This window comes from Ochlerotatus camptorhynchus, unplaced genomic scaffold (assembly GCF_037179485.1).
Source record: "Ochlerotatus camptorhynchus isolate MF236.1 unplaced genomic scaffold, CSIRO-AGI_Acam_v1.1 ptg000040l, whole genome shotgun sequence".
Lineage (NCBI taxonomy): Eukaryota > Metazoa > Arthropoda > Insecta > Diptera > Culicidae > Ochlerotatus > Ochlerotatus camptorhynchus.
The window spans coordinates 220879-240934 of record NW_027040531.1 but is presented as its reverse complement, the minus strand read 5'-3'; the positions used below and the strand labels follow the sequence as shown (position 1 = coordinate 240934).

Genomic DNA, 20056 nt, shown 5'->3' with positions numbered 1-20056 from the left:
AAGGTTTACGATGTTTCTTCAAAGAACAACGACGTTCCTTTTATTTTCAAAAAGTTCTCTGAGCTTCTATGAAGTTCTAAAAAATAAAATTATGTTCTCTTAACTTGGTTTCTAAGAAGGTTCCTGAACTTCTGGGATGATAAATCTGAAATATTGAAGATTAGTACATTCCATGGCCCAATCATTTTAGAAGTAGCGGTTATGACACGAGAATATTTTTTTCTAAATGCACCTAGATTCCCTGGGCTGAACAATTCCCGATTTTTGTCAGAGTAAACAAATCAGGCATAACATTTGATAATGGCACAAGAGCATTTGTAAACAAACTTTCTAAGGCCCTTTACACGTGAACCAAAGTACGCCCACGCAAACCAACAACATCATCGGATAGGGGCAACTAGCACCTTTCCGAAAGTGGTATTGGTTTGCGTGGACGTACTTTGGTTCACGTGTAAAGGGCCTTAGAAAGTTTGTTTACAAATGCTCTTGTGCCGTTATCAAATGTTATGCCTGAAATATAATAGTGAGCAGTTTTGGAAAAATATCAAAAGATCAAATCTCACCAATGAGCATAATCTCATTTGATTATGGTAAATTTAAATCAACAAGCAAACAACTAGCGGCGCCGGTGATGTAGTGGTAAGCGTGATTACATCTCACCTCAGCAGTCCTGGGTTCAATCCCAGTCGGCGCCGCCGGGATGTTCTGAGGGAACAGGGAACGGAAGGGAAGTAAAGCCGTTGTTGGTCTTCCGGTTCATGAGTTCATGGGTCACGTCACGTTCACGTCACGTTCACGTCACGTTCACGTCACGTTCACGTCAAAAACAAGCAAACAACAGCTGATGATATTACAAGCTGTGATACGGTAGCTTTGATATCATGCTAACAAAACGCACCAACTACAATTCTCACCAAACCGTGATGAGTTTGAGTTTCATGATTTTTGCTTTACATCCGAACGCGACCCAAAACTACCGTCATTGCTGGCAGCACTAGCTTCATGTCTGCCATCGGTGAAGAGTAAAGAGAGATAGCAAACCAAACTGTACTTTCTCTTTCTTTGAATGCAATGTGCAACGGAATCATTTTTGTGGTGAGTCATTTCGTCCTTACAATTTTACATGTTGTGAATAGTCTCGCAATATGTCGCAAGGAATTTGTTAAATCAATATCATGCTTGATATTGAATTCTAATACTTCAGTTCTTCATATGTTTTCTGGGTAGTGATCGAGTATCTATCTCAAGTACCCCATTTCTCCTACCAATACCCCCACCATAACCCTCCTTTTGAGTAATTGACCTATAGCTCATCGAGATATGGAGATTTGTCTGTTGTCATTTAAACCAATTTTGTGGTTATTTGTGACTTGTCCTGGGAAGAGAATCGAACCCAAGACTTCCAGCGTGAGATACAATTGATGCATTCATTTCGAAAATATCCGAATTTGATATTTCTTAAGGCACCAACCTAGTTTATCGCTGATTTGAAATACCGCTAAACGGGGTAGCTTTGATAGTTTTTAGAGGTATATCCTAAATATTTTGGACAACAATTAATGTATTTCAAATATATATTTTTAAAACAAGTGCTGAGGATCCTAGAGTCAATTTTTTAGCAATATGTTTAACGGTAAATATTGCATTTGAACTATTTTTTTGTCTGTCTTTTGACCGACCATCAGTTTTTTGTCTTGGGGTTACTTTAATAATATTCGTTGAATGTAGAATTACGTTCGTCAATCTCACACAATTTAGTTCAAGAGATATGAAACTTTGAATAAGTATATAATCAGATACATCATGAGAAATAAGAAGAAAACATTGAATTTGTGATGGCTATGTCGGAAACACATTCAATAAGTGATTGTTTGAGTGCGTTTCCAATCAGGTAAAAAAACTAGATTTTTTTTCGTATCTTTGAAAAATATGTAAAATATACTATATAAAACTCTATGCAATATCAAAAAAAAAAAAAAAACATAGTTCTAATAGATCAAATCAACATTCATTTCTCGATGAACATTTCAAATGGTCCTATCTGCTTTGATCGATTCTCTTCATCGACTTTCTCTTTTCATAACCACTGCTATGCAAACAGATTTCGCGCTAATTCTACCACATAGTTCGATAAAGGAGGTTCTTATCTAGCGTCCAAAATGTCTAATACAACAGGGAAATATTTTGCAGCTGAGTTATTGACGAAAGAGAAAGTCGATGAAGAGAATCGATCAATGCAGATAGGACCATTTGAAATATTCATCGAGATTTAGCATTTACCATATGACGGGGTGACATTGAGCAAAAAATAAGAAAAAAACATATTGATGCAAATATTTTTAATATACAGAAAAAGATTAATTGAATATGTTCCTTCCCGAGTAGCACATTTTCATCACAATAAGTTACAGAAACTTGTTTATGACTGAAATAAGTCGTATATAAGTTTCTACAATTGATTTGTGACAAGCGTGCTACTAGGGTTGAACTCCTGGAGTAAAGTGTTGATAAAATTAATCAGTTGTTTTTTTTAAATAGTGCAAAGTGGTGTTGAGTACTTGGCACTGATGAAGTCTGCAAGTAGTAGATGAAATACGCGTATCTGTCAAAAGATAAGCAATTATAACGGAATTTAAAGGAAATAAACCAACCCACTCAAAGCTCTTCATAAAGGGATTCCGTTAAGAGGTTCGACAAATTTAAAGGATTAATTATTATACAAAAATTCCTAGTTGATGGCAAATATGTGTGTTTCTAAAAAAATCAAATTCTACGTTAAATATTTTTTTCAACGTAAGCAAATTTTATGTCACGTTTGATCTTAGTCTCTCTCCGCCATATTTCACAAATTGTCACGTTTCTTCGAACCCTATCTCCTCCCTGAAAATCATGACGTAAATTATGTATGGCCCCTAACCAAATCATTCTTCAATTCTCATCGATGAGGAGGCATTCGTTCCATCATCACCATCATCATGACCATCATCATCATCATCATCATCATCATCATCATCATTACCATCGGGGAAAAACAAATTTGTTTGTTGCTTTATGTTGCCAAAATACGATTAATTCTGCCCCCGAGCTACCAACTGCCGATAATTTCGCGTCCGCAGGAGGAGAAAACTTTCCACCGAAACAGAGATGGTAAGCGATTAGCGAGCTCATCATTCGCCGCGATTCATTATTCAAAAGTTTCACTGGAATGGAATAATTCGTCTTCACCGTGTGGCTGACGGGGTGCGGGTGGTGTTAGGCGCTAATCCCCCTACAAGGTGGAATAGTTTCGTTCTCTTCTCCACTGCTGGTGCGAAGGGAAATTCAGGTGCTTCGAGGAAAGTTTTCAAATTTTGGCTCGCTTCGGTGCTAATTCAAACACATGTCTATTTAGGAGTTTATTCGAGTTTTTCTAGGCTGAGCAAAGACGACGACAGACAGCAATGCTGAGAAGGGAAATGTAAATGGGAGCTTGTTTGCTTTACAGACAAAGAGAGCGGGGTTTTTGGTAAATGTTATACTTGACACTGGCAGCCAGTGACAGTCAGTGAGGCATCTTCAAACGATTCAGACGGAATTTGGGTGAATGAATCGAGTAAATCCGTTCTATGGGAGATGTATTTATTCAGGTTTTTCTAAATGTATGTGGGGAATTCAATTTTGAACTTTTTATAAGGAATTGAACAAAAAATTATTTGCCCCGACATAAATTTTGCGTATTTAAGTGAATTATGTTTCGCTTCTTCCAGGTTTTTTACGCTTCTGTAGTGAGCGTTTTGGTGGTTCTCAACTTAGTATTCTAGCAAAACTTTCTCAAGTACTGCTTGAAAGTATGAAAATGCATATTGTGTGGCAAGCCGTCGAGAAAATATCCAACCCGAAGGATTTCCTCCGCTGGACTGGGATTCGAACCCACCACTTCCTGACTAAACTATCTGAAGTCCCAAGTAAATAATGTCAGATGTTCTTTATCTAGAACATAAGGCTAGTTCCTGGAATATAGCCTTACTCTAAACCAGGGATAGGACCGACGAACTGCTCGTTTTCAGGAGGGATTTAGATGGTCATCAGCTGAATCTTCACTCAAAAAAAAAAAACCGTTCCGGTATTCGTGAACAACAAATCACGAAAGCATGAACTGCTAGTTCGTTTGAATTCATGACTTGGTTCCCGTAAACGGGATCGAGTAAATAACATTTTCATAAAATAAATCCCAAATCCATGAACTTAAGTCACGCCTGTTCAGCGCGACCATCGATTTCATAACGCTACAGAAAACACAAAATGAAATATGGTTTCGTGATCCATGAACCCACAAGTGTGATTTTCGTTCCTGAAATCGTGAACTTGCATCACATGCAATGCTGCAGCTGTCATTTTCAGTTGTTGTTGATTTTATCCTTATAAAGTGCTCGGATCCGTCGAGAATAGTGCCTCGATTATTATTGAGTGAACTGAGTCTTACCATCAGAATGGTGGTCCGGCACAATGGCAGTGGCTGGTACGTGTCATCATACTGGCCATCCTCGAAGAAAAAGAATCCCCGAACGCATCCGGTGTTCTTGCTCCCGCGCTCTGATGGAAGTCGAAGGTGGTGTTGATTTGTTGAGCTGAAAACTCGGTTGAAAGTGTGTTCATTCCATTTACTGAACAGATACCTGCTGCCAGTTTGGGATGCGGGTAAAACCTGCATCAAGGCTTCCGTTGATTTCATTCTACTTCCTCACTCCATTTAAAATATTGGTAATTATAATGAAGTTGACGTTTAACAGTCCATGAACCATGTTCCCGTTTTCGAGAACAAAGTTCACGATATCAATCACAACGCATGAACATAAAGCACGTTTACCAGAACAAGATCATGATTTTCAGAACGGAGTTCACGATTCTATGACTTTTGTTGCCTTTGCAGGCGTTACGTTTATTTTGTTCACGATTCCATGATTTTTATTCATGGTGTACTTTCGTAATCGAAAAATTAACTTGTTCCGAAAATCGTGACTGGAGGTTGACGAATTTCGGAACGGATTTTTTCCCGTGTTGTAGCCGTCCACTCGAAACTCCAATGCCAAACATTCAGTTTTGTCCGTCGATTCTGCTGTAATCATCGTGCTGAAAACCTTCGAGCAGGCCAGCTGTTCCCTGTAGTAAACAGCAATTCCTCCACCGCGCCTATACGCCCTGTCATTCCTTACAAGGGAGTAGCCGGATATGCCAATGCTGCGGGGATACACGCTACCTCGACATTGGTACCCGACGTTACGAACTTCATAAAGCTTGCTGGAATCAGCGCTGCCATTTATACAGATTTATCTGTATTATACAGATTTTTTAATCTTAATACAGACCCGATACAGAATACAGATTTATCACAGATTTTTAAATTACAATACAGATTTATACAGATTTTTATAAAATGAATGTTATGGTGTTTTTAACAGCATTTACAACAAGAGGACCAACCGCTTTCGGATTCATATGGAGCTGGTAGTAAACGATTTGAGATTGTATGGGGATTTACAGTATTAATTGAATATTTCCAATATAAGCATGTATGTTAAATACAAGAAAAGTGCCCGAGCACATTAAAATGGTACAAATACAAGTACTTGTAAACATTTTACTTGCATTGAAAATGTATTTCGTAAGAAATTGCGGATTTTCTGATATTCTCCATACTGCAAAAATGATTTTACCAGCACTGGCGGGGCGACATCTCTCGACTTTTTTGTGTTACTACCACACAAATGATGTAATTAATTGTATTCATCTATATTAAAAATATCAAATAGTAATGAACTCGTGCACTTTTTTGCATTTAAAACTGCTTATCAGGAAGATAATGAATAGAAACTAAAATCTCCATACATTTCAAACGGCTTCACTCTTATAAATAAGTACGGACGATATCACAAATGGCGCAATTATATCCCCTATGGTTAGTACGATAGCCCGAATAGGTGGTTAAGCACTTTTTATGGTTATTTTGTATATACTGTATTTGTAAAACAACAAAACATGATTAATTAAGAAAAAAATCGTCAATACAGAAAATACAGATTTTTTAATAGAGTGGATACAGATTTTTTATAAAACCACCTGGCAGCTCTGGCTGGAATTACGAGCGGAAAGACTCTGTACATTTCCGTGGCAGATATCAAGCTTCCCAGCAAAAAGAACAGCATTCAGCACTGCTCCCGGAATGTTCGAAGAGTTATATGTTGTTGTATGAAGGATTAAGTATAGTGGGGCAAACAATTTCTAGAGGGCTGCAATTTTACGGAGGAGAATAAATATAAATAGGGAAAAAGGATGTAATGTCGGCCTAAATGCCCCTAACTTGGGCCCATACCTAAATACAGCAATCGACTAAATTTTCAATAGCGACCAAAAATATCCATAAGTACCGTCCCAATGATGCGTTCATCTGGATAAAATTGATAAAAAACAAAGTTTCACCGATGGGCCCAATCTTAGATCCATAGGCCAACATTAGAGCCATTTCCCCTATCTCTGACATACAATCTTCAACAAAAAATACAACAACTGAAACTGCATAGATATAACTTCAAAAGTGAACGAAGAACATGGTAAAGTATATTTATCCAGCTAATCCTCGGACTGTATCACGATGGTTGGCCCGCCAGCTGCAGGCTTCACATGGATGACTCCTTGCTTGGTGTACACCGCCTTCTTCAGGTGTAGTGCCGCCGACTTCAACTTGCGCGCTTCGATAGCCAGGCTTCCGTTGATGTTATACACGGTGATCACAATCCAAACCGATGTGTTTCAGCTTGAGGACTCGCTGTCGTAGAACTCGTCCCTTGTTGTCTTCAGTGCAAACTCGACAACGATAAGCCCGTAATTATCGTAGTCGTGTCTTTCACTGCTAGGTTCCTTCCGATTTCCTTGAGCGTCGAGTTCAGGATTTCAACTGTTCTTAATGCCGCTTATGACACCTGTGATCGGTTTGGGCAATCATTACTGCCGAGCAGTGTTGTTCCACTCACGATAAAAAAATATCAATTTGCTCTCACAATAGATCCGCTATCACTAGTGATATGCAATGGTAACTCACTCAACACATCAATCGTTAAAATCTCAAATGATAGAAAAACTCGCTTGAGTCATAATAAAAACTCACGTGAGATTTTCTGTCACTCTACTTATAACACTCACACCCGCAAGGCCTTTGAATCAACCGTGAATTCTTTGGCTATGCTTTCTGTCGTTAAGATATTTTCAGTGTTCTCAAATGTCTTTATCTACTGGTGTGTGTTAACTTGAAAAAAAAAAGTGAAAATGGAGCAACGCGCAACGCAGCGATCCAAAATTCCAGCGGCTAAGAGGAAAATGAGTGTCATCTTTCCAGGAAGAGCCTAAGATAAGAGGAAACATATGGGGGCGAAAACGAACCACTTTTCTGTCAAACGCAAACCAGTTCGTGATTGGCCTATTTGAAATGCATAAGATTGAGATAGAGATAAAGATAGATATAGATAGAGATAGATAAAGATAGAGATAGATATAGATACAGATAGATATAGATAGAGATAGATATAGATAGAGATAGATATAGATAGAGATAGATATAGATAGATATAGAGATAGAGATAGATATATATATAGAGATAGATAAAGATAGAGATAGATATAGATACAGATAGATATAGAGATAAAAGAGTAAGTAGCAAGTTCCCAAGTAACAATTCAGCAGCTATTTGGCATCCTCTCTGATTTATGATGGTTTTATAACGGAAATAAACAATCCATTTAGTTTAAATACAGCATTTTAAAGTGTAAAACATTTCTGGTTAGTAATTCAGCTTATTACTATTTTAAAAACCTTTTAAAGTCTGTCGAGAAAGTTGTTTAAAAAATAAATTTAAAGCAGCTCTCAATACCTCCATAAAACTGTTGTGTAAAGCAATCATAAACTTCATTAGCTATTGTTTATTAATGCCTTGATAAAATACTCTTTAAAGTTGTTCTGTCATGATAAAAGCAACCATAAAAAAATTCCGTTTTAAATGAGAGCAAAAAGCATATATTTTGTTGTTAAGACTTGTTAAAGTGTACCATAAAATCCCCGATTACTATGTTTCCAAATTGAACTCAAAAGTTGGATCCTCATAAAAGCAATATTAATGACAAGGAAATCTCGAAGAGTAGACAAAATAGGATGAAAAATTCAAGCGTTAACATTCGACCGAAGGGAAGTCAATTGCAGCAACGACTGAGCATCTGGCGTTTGCATCACGTTCTGACCGGTGTTGACCGTCTCCTTTATGAAACAGTCCAACCTTCTCCAGATCGGACGAACGAAATAATTTGCATTTGTACCTGCTACAGCAAACTGTTGAAACTGTCAGTAAGTGGAGATTGGCTGGTTTCCGATTCATAGAAGTAATTTTATTCAGCGAAAGGTTCGAAATTTCATTCAAACGTTCATTCTGCATCGTTTGATGGTGCACTTCGGGAATCATCCGGAAGAAGGGGATATTTTACGGGAACGATTCGAGCTTCCAGCTGTTGTTGTTGCGATATATGCGAAATGTCGCAAAACGGTTCCGCACACTTCCTTAGTAACTGCTTCCAATTCAGCGGGAGAAAATCCCCTGGAAGAACGCTGGAGTAAAACCTCGTTGCAATGATCGAACAACGGAACTATCGAAAGATAAAAAACTTTGACGTTTAACTTTTTGCAGGCAACTTTGCCTCTATAAATGCTGACATAAATCTGAATGGGGTAGGATCAAGCAAAATGGCTTTAGATAAATACAATTCAGTCAGGAAGTTTTCTTCATAAAAGCTTTTTTAAATTTCTTAGGGATTTCATTCAAGCAAAACAACTTTTTCACAAATGGCGCATGCGAACCAACTTTTAAGCCACCGCCATATTACAATTATTCAGTTTGATTTTTACAAACTTCGTTTTCAATGTGTATTTCCATGGATATAACTTTATTTTGGTCAATTTAGGAATGAGCAGATATTTGAACTACGATAATCATAAAACATATCTAGGCTGAGCTTAATGATCAATCTGAAGAATAATTAATTTTTCTTCTCGATTAAAAATAATAAGTGAGATCAACGTTTTCCGAGGGCGGACTTATTTTTTTCGATGTTTTCAAGTACATTTAACTTAAGATTTAATATGGTACCTACAACCTACAACAATTTTAATAATTTTGGAAATTGAATAGCTGATCATATAAAAGTTTATATTTCAATTAAATTGTTAAGATCGGATGGTATTTTTTAATCCTTTCCTATCTTGATTGATGATTTTTCTAGAGGATTCATCAAGCGGCTAGGAAAAATGGCTTGAAAAAGGTTTTTATTGTTGCCGAATAGCTTTTATTGTAGCTTAAATACGGGTTTCAAATGGTTCTCAATATGCTCGTCATACAACCTTTTTGGAGTAAATCAATCTTGAAGAGCTCCGAAAATATACCCTTCAGAACCTTCTCCAGGATGGGCCAACTAGACAGATTCTAGTCTTAATGAGGTTTTGGTGGATGCATCAATTTCAAAGTAGCCTTGACCAGGGTTTTATGAATGTTGTTTTATAGTAGCTTTGTATTACTTCATAAAACTTAAAATGTTACTTGGGTTGTCTCCACTCCACGCAAACGTTCCATAAAAACAACTTAGGAAAGAAAGAGGCGGTAAATTTAGAACGCATGATCTGTTTATCTGATCATAGGCGGTAGGTTACGTGTATGGAGCTTTTTGACGTTTAATCAGCGCACACTACTCTACCCTAGCAGCACGATTGTCACTGAACAATTGTGGTTACTTGTGTGCAACCCATTTCAGTCACAATCAAGTAACAGCAACTTATTTCGATGGAAGTGTGCTGCTTGGGTACTGCACCATATAAATCGAAGAAGTGCAAGCAATAGGGAAACTGATGAGTGGGAAAACAAAGAATCCATTAATCTTCGTGTGCTAGATAGAGAAAGATCATTAAACGTCAAAAAGTTCTATAGCTGCTTGCTGCTGGCCGTTTTGGTAGTTTGTTTTTCATTGACCTTTCTGACCTTTATAACACGCACAATTTTGTAATCCCATTTTCAAGTGAGAAGTTTGTTATCCTCACTTTCGGGGGGAATGGTAACGTGCTGTCACATCAGCCTACTGATCGTTATTGTATGAAATTGGTTCCAAACGCAAACAAACCTTGTAGGTTTCTCATGGGTTGTTTACGTTTGGAACCAGTTATGCGAGGTAGGCGACGATTGTTCGTATTTGACAGCCACCTCCCCTTTGTACTCTTGCTCCAACCAAAAATATTGGTTTTTATTGCTATTCTCACTTTCGAAACACCAATACTCGCGCATATAGACACTATTGACTGAGTGCTAGGCGAGTAAGAGAGGTGGCACAGTCGGAAGAAGTGTTAGTTTGTTTACTAAAATGAACCGCCCATTTTGTTATGGCAAGTTTTGCTATAAGAAATGCTCCTCGTGTTTATTAGCGAAATTCACATCAAAGATTGATTAATTGAGTAGGAAATCAGTTTGGCACGGCATTTGTAACCAGCATACACCTTCCGGTCGTATAAAACAGGTCAAAAACTGTCCAAATCCGCAGATAAAAATTTGTGAAAAAAAATAGTGAACTTTTCGTGAACATTAACGGCAAAGAACTCACCAACACTGGGAGACCGTGAGTTCCTGCCCACCTGTCTTAAAAACATGTAGGACTGAGTGATAGTTGGCGCACAGTGATACCACTCAAAGGAGTTGTACTTTAAACGAAACGTTTGTGTATTTCGTTTCATTGAATGGAAAGTGCATGGGTATAATCCTTTGAGAGTGTAAAAAAAACAAGAATAAGTGAGTGCTGAGTTGTAATATTGCATTGCTAGGGTTGACAGTAACTCAAATGAGTGACGTATTTAAAAATATCAAATGAGTTTTAACTCGAGCTGATATTTGGTTGGCGTGATATTTATGATACAAGTGATTTTCACAACACTGCCCAAGCAACACCATTTGTTTCTCAACGAGTATCAACAACCTTAGTGTAACTAATAGACGGTCTAAATTATGGACAACGCACCGTATATAAAACTTCATTGTACCTTAAAAAGCGCAGAAGGTGGAGTCTTTATGCAACTTATGTTTGTGGCATAAGGTGTTGCAAATAAGGTGCTTGTAACATGACATATGAATGACAGAAGTTGTAAATGAGGTTTTAACTGACTTAACTGCAATGTTTCACTGAAATATTTAAAACAGTACTGTGATGTTTTCGAATACATGTAAATGACATTCAAGTTAAGCACATATTGGATATTTTTGTGAGGTGATGCGGAAAAAGCATACTGATGTTTTTATTTAGACTGCAAAATCAAAGATGACAATGGTAGAAAAAGTCATTTGAATAAAAGTTTGAAATTAATTACTTTAAAATATTGATAACTAGTTCGTTTTTTTTCAAACGTCTAGTTTTATGGTGAATTTACACATTTTGCTTCGATTAAATATATACGCCTTCAAAAACTTACAAAATTATGCCACAAATTTGCAGCTTAAAAATATGTCGAAATAAAAAATTGATCTCTAAAATTAAATATTTATGTTCAAACTATTGGAAAACATTACAGCTGTAATAAGTATTTCACGTTTTTATGTTAATAGGGTATGAAACATGAATAAATTGAAAAATAAGTTTATTATGTTTATTTCTGGTGGATTACATATGGCTGCCAGTCTTACCAACAGCATTCTAATTGTGTACATTGCGGGTCAACATGTTCAGTACAACCATATTTATTCGTATGTGCGGTTGTGTTTGCAAATGTGATTAGTTTTTGGTTTCATTCTAACCGAATTAAATTAGCATGATGATGAGTTCTTAAAACTCAAAATTATGTTTAAAAAAAAGTAATAATCAATGGGATGGTCAGTGGTCACTCTACATAATGTATCCAGGCACTTTTTCGGCTCTCTAAGTCAAGGGAGCGCTCTGTTGTGAGCCAATCACCGACAAGATATTCTGACAAGCTGGTAGATGCCAAACCCCGTCACATCAGTGGGCAACTAAAACACTCCTACCAGACCCCCTATTTCATGAAGTGTCCGACCCGTAGCCGCAAACCTAAATTCTAATCAGCATAGTTAATTTAAAATAAATACTTTACAAGTAACAATCAATCAGGGGCTAATAAGTGAATAGCTTTTTAAACCAAATAAGCGTTTTTTATGCAGCACCGATATTTTTTTATTTATTTATTCGTCAATCAATCAAATCGTAGACTACATATTAACATTAGGACTTATGTTCTATGACTTCGCAGGGTTCTGAAATATATTTTTAATTCTGTTGAGGGCATATTTAGGTCAACCATTTCACAATGATGATTATAAAAAATTAGATCCTATTAATTTTTATTATTATTATAAAAACTAATTTGAAGAAGTATTTTATGCATATATTTAAACATAAACATATTTTTTTGAATAAAAAAAGTAAATGGTATATATTTTAATCAATTTCAAAAATCAATAAATCAATAAGTAAATAAATAAATGAAATAAAAACAAATTGAAATAGCCTGTAAACAAATTGGAATTAATGACTTTAACTCGCAAACCCCCACTGTCTATTACTGCAGAATGCTAAAACTTTCGTGATTTCATCATTTTTTAACAGAATATTTTTATCTATCCATTGCAATAGAACCACAAACTTCTCATGTTTTGATGAGAATTTCAGTATTTCTGATTCTGATTCTGAAAATATTATGAACTGAAATAATGTAAATTTTTGACATTGGGGGTTTGAAAATCAAATGAAAGTTTACCGGTTCGATTTTTTTTCGATGCGTTTTGTTTTTTCTAATAGGAAGCCATCCACAAATTATGTAAGGGTTCTTGAATGATCATTTAATCCCCCTCCCATCCTTGTAAGACTCTGTAAAATTTACAGTTCGCAACCCTTCCCCCGAAAGTCTTTCTAAGATTTTAAAATTTTCAGAAGATCGTTAGACATCGATTTGGGTAAATTTTTACATGCATTTGCGCATTTAATGTATTTGGACGTGTTTTGGCATTGAATCGCTTAAGATAAAATTATGTTTTTCACGTAGTAAATTTTATGAATGAAAATGTCAACCCCCTCCCCCTCCCCCCTTCCATTACTAAATTTGTGGATGATCCCAAATGATGGAAAAGATATAAATAATCCAAGAAAACCATTTTTTTTCTAAAGATTTCATAGGAAATTAGCATGCATTAGCAATACGCTTGTAATTTTACCGAAGAAAGTTGGACTCCCAACCAAACCGAAAGGTTGATTTTCTGCGGCTTTTGAGTCCATCTTTGTAGGATGATGCCTGAAAAAAATGTATTTACCCATCAATATTCTCTAAAAAAAAAGAGAAAACTTAAGCGGTTACGGATTCCGAATACGGTCGTTGGAGATCAGTGGTGGGACTCGTATGACTCCCGGAAACAAGAAACAAAAATTTAACTCCAAATAAATATACCAGCTAGCTGCTGCGTATCATCCATTTCTGGTCAATACATAACTCCTTGTTTTTTGACCCCTTGGTCTTTCATAATATTACTATCCTATAATTAATCGATATTTCAACGCTTAGAGTTCATACTTTAAACCCTAAGGATTCAGTTTATTGGGCGAGAATTAAAGCGATTTCACTACGTCAATTACGCAAACCGCTAGACTTATTTTCATAATCATCTAGTCATCATTCACTGATCTTTTAAAAAATAGCTTAAGATTTCTATAGAAATTTTGACAAAATACAAATCAAAGCCTTTACCTGAACAACATTACACCATAAGAAAATAGAGTCAACCAAAATAGATAACTTAATATAGTTCTTTAATGTCCTGCACCGAAAACACATCAAAACACCCTCTCATAACCATTAACAAGTGTAAAGTTATGAATTGAATTAATTTTTTAATGTTTGGAATATTTGTGAACATTCTCCATTATAGCAACATAATTTCAACCGGTAGTGTACGGTTCGTCCAGATATAATCCAGCTCACTGAACTGTTGCAAACATGTTAAATAGTACGTTACAATAACGTAGCTATTTTTCAAGACATCATGAAAAGTTTACAACAAGTATTTTTTACGTTGCAGATGAGTGGATATTAAAATTAATGATTCATATTGAACTGCAACAACACCGCAACGATTTATCAACATAACTGCACCATTACGTATTATCGATGGTATCCATGTTCTATTTATGTTGAAAATAAGTAGCAAATGCGTAGTTTGAACAATCATAGAATTTGTTGAGTATTTGCGTGCTTTAAACGTCACTTGTCAGTTGCAATGTGACATCGAGTGGTAGCGACATCGGTGCAGCTCCTCCGCCAGCAGTCATCAGGTTTCGGCATTATAAGCCACTAGTTCTGGCAATCCACCCGCTATTTGGTGCCGTTTACAGTTCGCCAGCAGTTCCGGCAAATAAGAGCTCCGTCTCTAACGGATCTTCAACGGCCACATCTCCGTTCGACGGTATCAACATATTTGCTGCCCCCAGCTCATGCAACAACCAATCCATCGTCACCTCAGGCTTCTCACCGTTCTATTTAGCCCTTTGGAACACCCGGCTGGCTGATAGACTACGGTCAAGCCAGCCGCTGTTGGCATCGTCTTTAGTCACCATCGTCCCCCGCCATCCGTAATCATATCGTAATCCGATTTCTCCGCTTTTGCCAATGTTGTCCAAAAATATTTCACAACGTCAAAGTGACAAGACATATTTGAGCCATGGTAGATACTAGATGGTTACAACAAACCTTTACAGTGACAACTTGATTCAGTTGGTTGCAAAACTAAGTTTGAAAACTTATAGATTCATACGCTTAATTGGAACAAGATTGCAAATAGGTTCTTCAACACATCTTGATTCGTCAACTTTTTAGTAACATTTCGAAACAGTTGCTCAATAGGTACAAAAAACATATAGTTCACACTCTGTTGCACCAAAGTTTTAAGAACCATAATGTTTCATGGAACTCTCATTCAACAAACACAATACAAGTTAGATTTGTTGCTCAAGTGTTTCATACAATATCACGTAGCACATAACTTCATACCAATTTGAGTGTAACATGTTTGCTCCTCCTATTTGAGGCATGATTTGACAGGTCATCCAAGCAGTACATTGAAACAGTTGAGTTTCACTATTGTGACCTACAGTCAATGAAGCAACAAAGCTGAAACTTTGTCATATCACGATGTATTTCCTGTACCATTTAAGGGATTTCTGGACAACTTAAATAAAAAAATAAAAAAATTGAGATGTTTTCTGTGTTGCTTGGGTGCTGCCGAGTTCGTCTATTTGCTAGTTGACCACTAGCGAAAAAAGTTATTCAAACTATCATCAACAGCTAATGATTATACCATCACTGATTGCTTTTAATTTTTTTCTTAAACCAGAACAATGCAGATGTCGTATAGTGAAAAGCGAAAAACTTTTAACAATTCGTCCTAATGACCCATTCGGCCTAGTTAGTGTTCGGCGAAATGGTGTTCGGCCTAATAACATTCGGCCTAAGGGCTGTGCATGTGAGCATGCTCCCAGAAGAACTCTGCTCTGAACTTAGCATTCTTAGCGCGCTTTCGATGATTGTTAGTCACAGTTCTAATAGAATAAAGGATGGAACGGTCAGAAATTGGTCAATCATGATTAACTGCACACTGATTAAGGAGTTACTCAAAGGAAGCCTTAGCGTGAAACTTCAAAGGTACAAATGTCAGCTTCCACAAAACATACAAATTTGAAATTGGTACTCTCTGTTCGTAGTAGCAGAGCATAAATGATGAAACTTTATTTCATTTTGAAGCTCAATGTCTACAAAAGACACGAAAATTATTTGATTAGGCTTCTGATTTTCCAAATGTGGTCGGGCTTTATGTTTCAACTAAATTTTGCACCACTGTTGTATCAACCTGAATGTCAATTTGCTTTGAACTGTTTCTCATTTCCAACTGTTTTCTGAGTTTTCTTGAGGTTCCGCTTGACGATTGTCCAATATTTTTCAATTGGGTGCAAATTCGGCGAGTTTGGAGGGTTTTTATCCTTGGGCAGGCATGGAAAATAATTTGCATTCATTTCGTGCATTCATTTACATTCATTTGCCTTTAACTTTTTTCTTCAACAGCATTCCGCAAAATGATGTATGGAGCTTTTGCAGGTTTTGTTATTAGCTACAACTTTTGTTAGCAAGTCAAATTCGTATCTCTTATGCATGACGAAACAGAGCGAACAGAAGCCACTACTATTTTTCAGTGAATGTATTTTACATTCCCTGAAAAACAGTAACAAGTTCTGCCCGCTCTAGTTCGTGATGCATAAGAGATACAGATTTGAGTTATAAGCAACAGTTGTAGTTAATAAGAAAACCTACAAAAGTTTTGTACATCATTTTGCGGAATGCTGTTGATAAAAAAAGTTAGAGGCAAATGAATGTAAATTAATGTATGAAATGAATGCAAATGATTTTCCATGCCTGTCCTTGACTTGACTTGCACGTTGTTGGTTGTATACCGCTCCTGAGCCATTTTCCTTTAGTGACAGGAAGTGAGGTCGGGTCAAAACAGAACGGAACAACTGTGTTTCTTCAACAAAGGCAACAATCATTTTTACAAACATTTCTTTTCATAAATATCTTGGTTGACAATGGCAGTTGTCCTGAAAATTTCGCTTTTCAGCCCACAGGTGTGAATCGCATGCCAAACCTTGTATTTTTTCGGGAACTTTGACAATTTTTTTCTGTTTAAACATATCTTGAACCTTTTCATTTCCGGTAGCCATGTAAACTTTGGACCTGGTTCAATTCCAGTCGGCACCGCCGGAATGTTCTGAGGCATACCATCTATGATCACAACATCCTTCGGAAGGGAAGTAAAGCCGTTGGTCCCCGGTTCATGAGTTGATGAATCGATAGGTCGGATTCAGGTGCCTCTCTGGCATCGGTAGCACTGGTGCTCAGCACGGAAAACAAGATCGAAGGAAAACAAATCAAAACAACAACAACAACAGCAACAAAATCTGAATGGGAATAATTTGAGTTTCGCGTGCTTCGACGCCATTTTGACAACTGTATGGTAAATGGCAAAAACAAAATAGGGGCTAGATTCCGTTTGCACAGACCTACAAAATGAGGGATGTTCAAGTTTTTTAAATGCACAATTAAAAAAAAAAAATCGTTGGATTTCAGTCGACCAATTTTTGACCGTTCCACCCTTTACCTTCGATCTAGCAACAAATTTTACAAAGAAATTTTCCATCCATCGATCGGAGCAAGCAATACGCGAAGTCACGACGAGCCGAAGATTAAAAGTTTAAACTAACATAATTTAAAAATTATCATCGAATCATCCTGACTCCCTCTACCGTCTTTTGACTGAAGCATGGAAATGGCCCGGAATTTTGGACAAAAGGCTGAAAAAGCAACGTCATTTCAATTATCTAGGTAGTGCCGGTGGGGAAGGAATGTAAGCTCCGCAAGGAAATACTAACCGTGTGCACCGTAAAAAAGGTATCCACGAAAAGTCCAGATGTACTCCAGCTGTGGCAACAGAAACCTTTAACATCCACAAGACAGGATCGGAATGTTAAGTATTACGAACGAACGTCCCCGTGGATGGCAGGCAGCGAAACAAATCAACCGATTGAAAGACCACTCCTAAACCCCCGTCCCCCACCACCGTTTTTCATATAAATAAAAAGGGTTTCAATCGGAACGGAACTAGCAAGACCAATCCCGGTCCCATTAGCATATCTGTTCGGGAATGCAAAAAAGTTTTGGTCAACTTCCGGTCTCCGGTTAGAAGCCCTCTTCGTGCAGTTGTAGAACATACGAACTGAAATGATGAAGGCAGTTTTCCCAAACGAGCTAGCAGAAGATTGAAAATACACTTTCGAGACGACGACGACGACGACGGAGGCAAAAGTTGGCTCATTCTTTTCAAAAAGCAATAAACTTCCACCCGGCGCCGGAGACGATACATATAGTAGCAATACACAGTACAGAGGAACCTGAAGCAGGCACAAGGTTGAAACAGGACGAGGTTCATTTCAACTCTTGATCGGGAAGGAGATTGAGATTCTTTTGAATATTGCCCCCTCACTCCCCCTCCTCCTTCGGCAAAGATTGACTGGTAGGAGTTGTGTTTTTCTTTCATGCTGTTGACTTTCTACAAAGAGCGAATGATTCGCCAGGCAAGGGGAGGGCGGACAAGAAATTAATTTCAGGTAATGATTTTTATTTGGAATTCAACGGGAGGCAATTTTAAATTCATCGATGTGTTGCGAGTGGTAGTTCAAGTTGAGCTAAGATTAGCATCTGGGGTAGATTAATTGGGAGATGAGGCGTCGCGTCGATTGATTTTCGACTGGTGAAGTTTGATGGAAGCAAAATTTCGGATAGGTGGAGGTTACTTCCTACCCCTCAGTAAATTGGATATTTTCCCTTGGGTCCCTCTTTTGCATAGTTGGAAGTGAAAATCTTGTCATATGATATTTTCCCTTTGGTCCCCTTTGCGTAATTAGAGGGGATTTTTTTTTCTCATGATATTTTACATTGATCCCCCTTTGCATAATTGGAGATGCCGAAATTTTCATAAGATATTTTCCTTTGGTCAAAGAGGAAATATCATGTGCAAATTGTTCATCTCCAATTATTCAAAAAGAGGGGGGGTCCAAACGGAAAATATCATATGCCAAATCTTCACCTCCAATCATGCAAACGAAATTAAAATAGCATGATAAAAAATTTCACCTCTACTTATGCAAAGGGGACCAAAGGGAAAACATCATATGAAAATATTACTACTTCAATTATATAAAGGGGGTCAAAAGAGAAAATATCATATGACAATTTTTTTCCTTAAATTGTTTTCCGTCTGTCTTGTTTTCCGTGCTGAGCACTAATGGACCCTACCTATCGACTCAGACCCACCAACGGCTTTACTTCTCTTTCGAAGGAAGGCGTGATCAGAGATGTTATGCGTAATGTTGGTTCTACGAAAATCTTTTTTACGAAATGAGCGTGAAGGAAATAACGAAAATATGTTTTCAGAATGCAACGCAGCAAAAGAATGAAAATTCCGTCAAGCAAGTGATCCTTTCAATTTAGATTCGCAACTGTCAGCAGCAGACGTGAAACGGAAAAAAAACTTGAAAAATATTCTCTGGCCACTTGACAATAACACGTACCACATTATCCATGTAATGTAATGTTATTGATTATGAAACATTGCATATGTTATATGAAAACATCTTTCCGGGATGTTTGTTAGCAAATTTTCCTATTATGCTTCTTGGGAGAAAGCGCCAAATTTCAAGTAAATAAATGCTTTCTCGATTTGTTATGTGTACACTTCTAAGACCATTCTATTTTTAAATCCCTTCGAGACCGTTTTCTCACATTAAATATTAGCATTCCAATTTCAGCAAACATGTTCTGCTTCCGATGGATCTAAAATAGCCAGCACTCACTGCTTCCAAAACCCCCAACATAGCTCACGGGCCATAAAACAATGCAAAGCTTCTCATTCCAGACGTCCGTCTCCGTTATGTCTTTGCTCCCGATTTAGAAAACTCCATCACTCAAAGAAAATATTGCATCAATAATTCATAGATCAGATGTTGGTCCTTCTATCCCGTCCCCCAGAGTCATACTTAACAACAAACCAATTTTCTGTGTCTTATTGAGCTCTTCTTCCCCTCCGGTGCAAAAATGGGACACATTCGATTTGAATATTGGTGACCTTTATCCTGGCCTCCCCGTCGCCGTCGTCACCCCGGGGGTTTACAGCACAAACAAAGTCCGATATATCCCTAATCTCCCTCTGCTGGGGGATGCTCACCAACGAACGGATCGTTCGTTGTGATTGATGACAGATTTATCGGCCGAACGAAATTCCCACGATGATGTAATGCGACGTCGTATCGAACTGAAACAGTTTAATATTTAACTCTTTTATTCTCTTTTTCAGTGTGTCAGTTCTATTACCATATGTGTGTATGTTGTTTAATTAAATATGTT

The 20056-nt window shown here is 37.3% G+C and overlaps 1 protein-coding gene across 1 annotated transcript in view; it reads left to right on the top strand.

Annotated features, from left to right (window-relative positions):
* LOC135713013 (neuronal acetylcholine receptor subunit alpha-7-like) overlaps nt 1-20056 on the top strand; it is a 382027-nt gene that overhangs the window by 226028 nt on the left and 135943 nt on the right. The gene's annotated exons all lie outside the window — the stretch shown is intronic.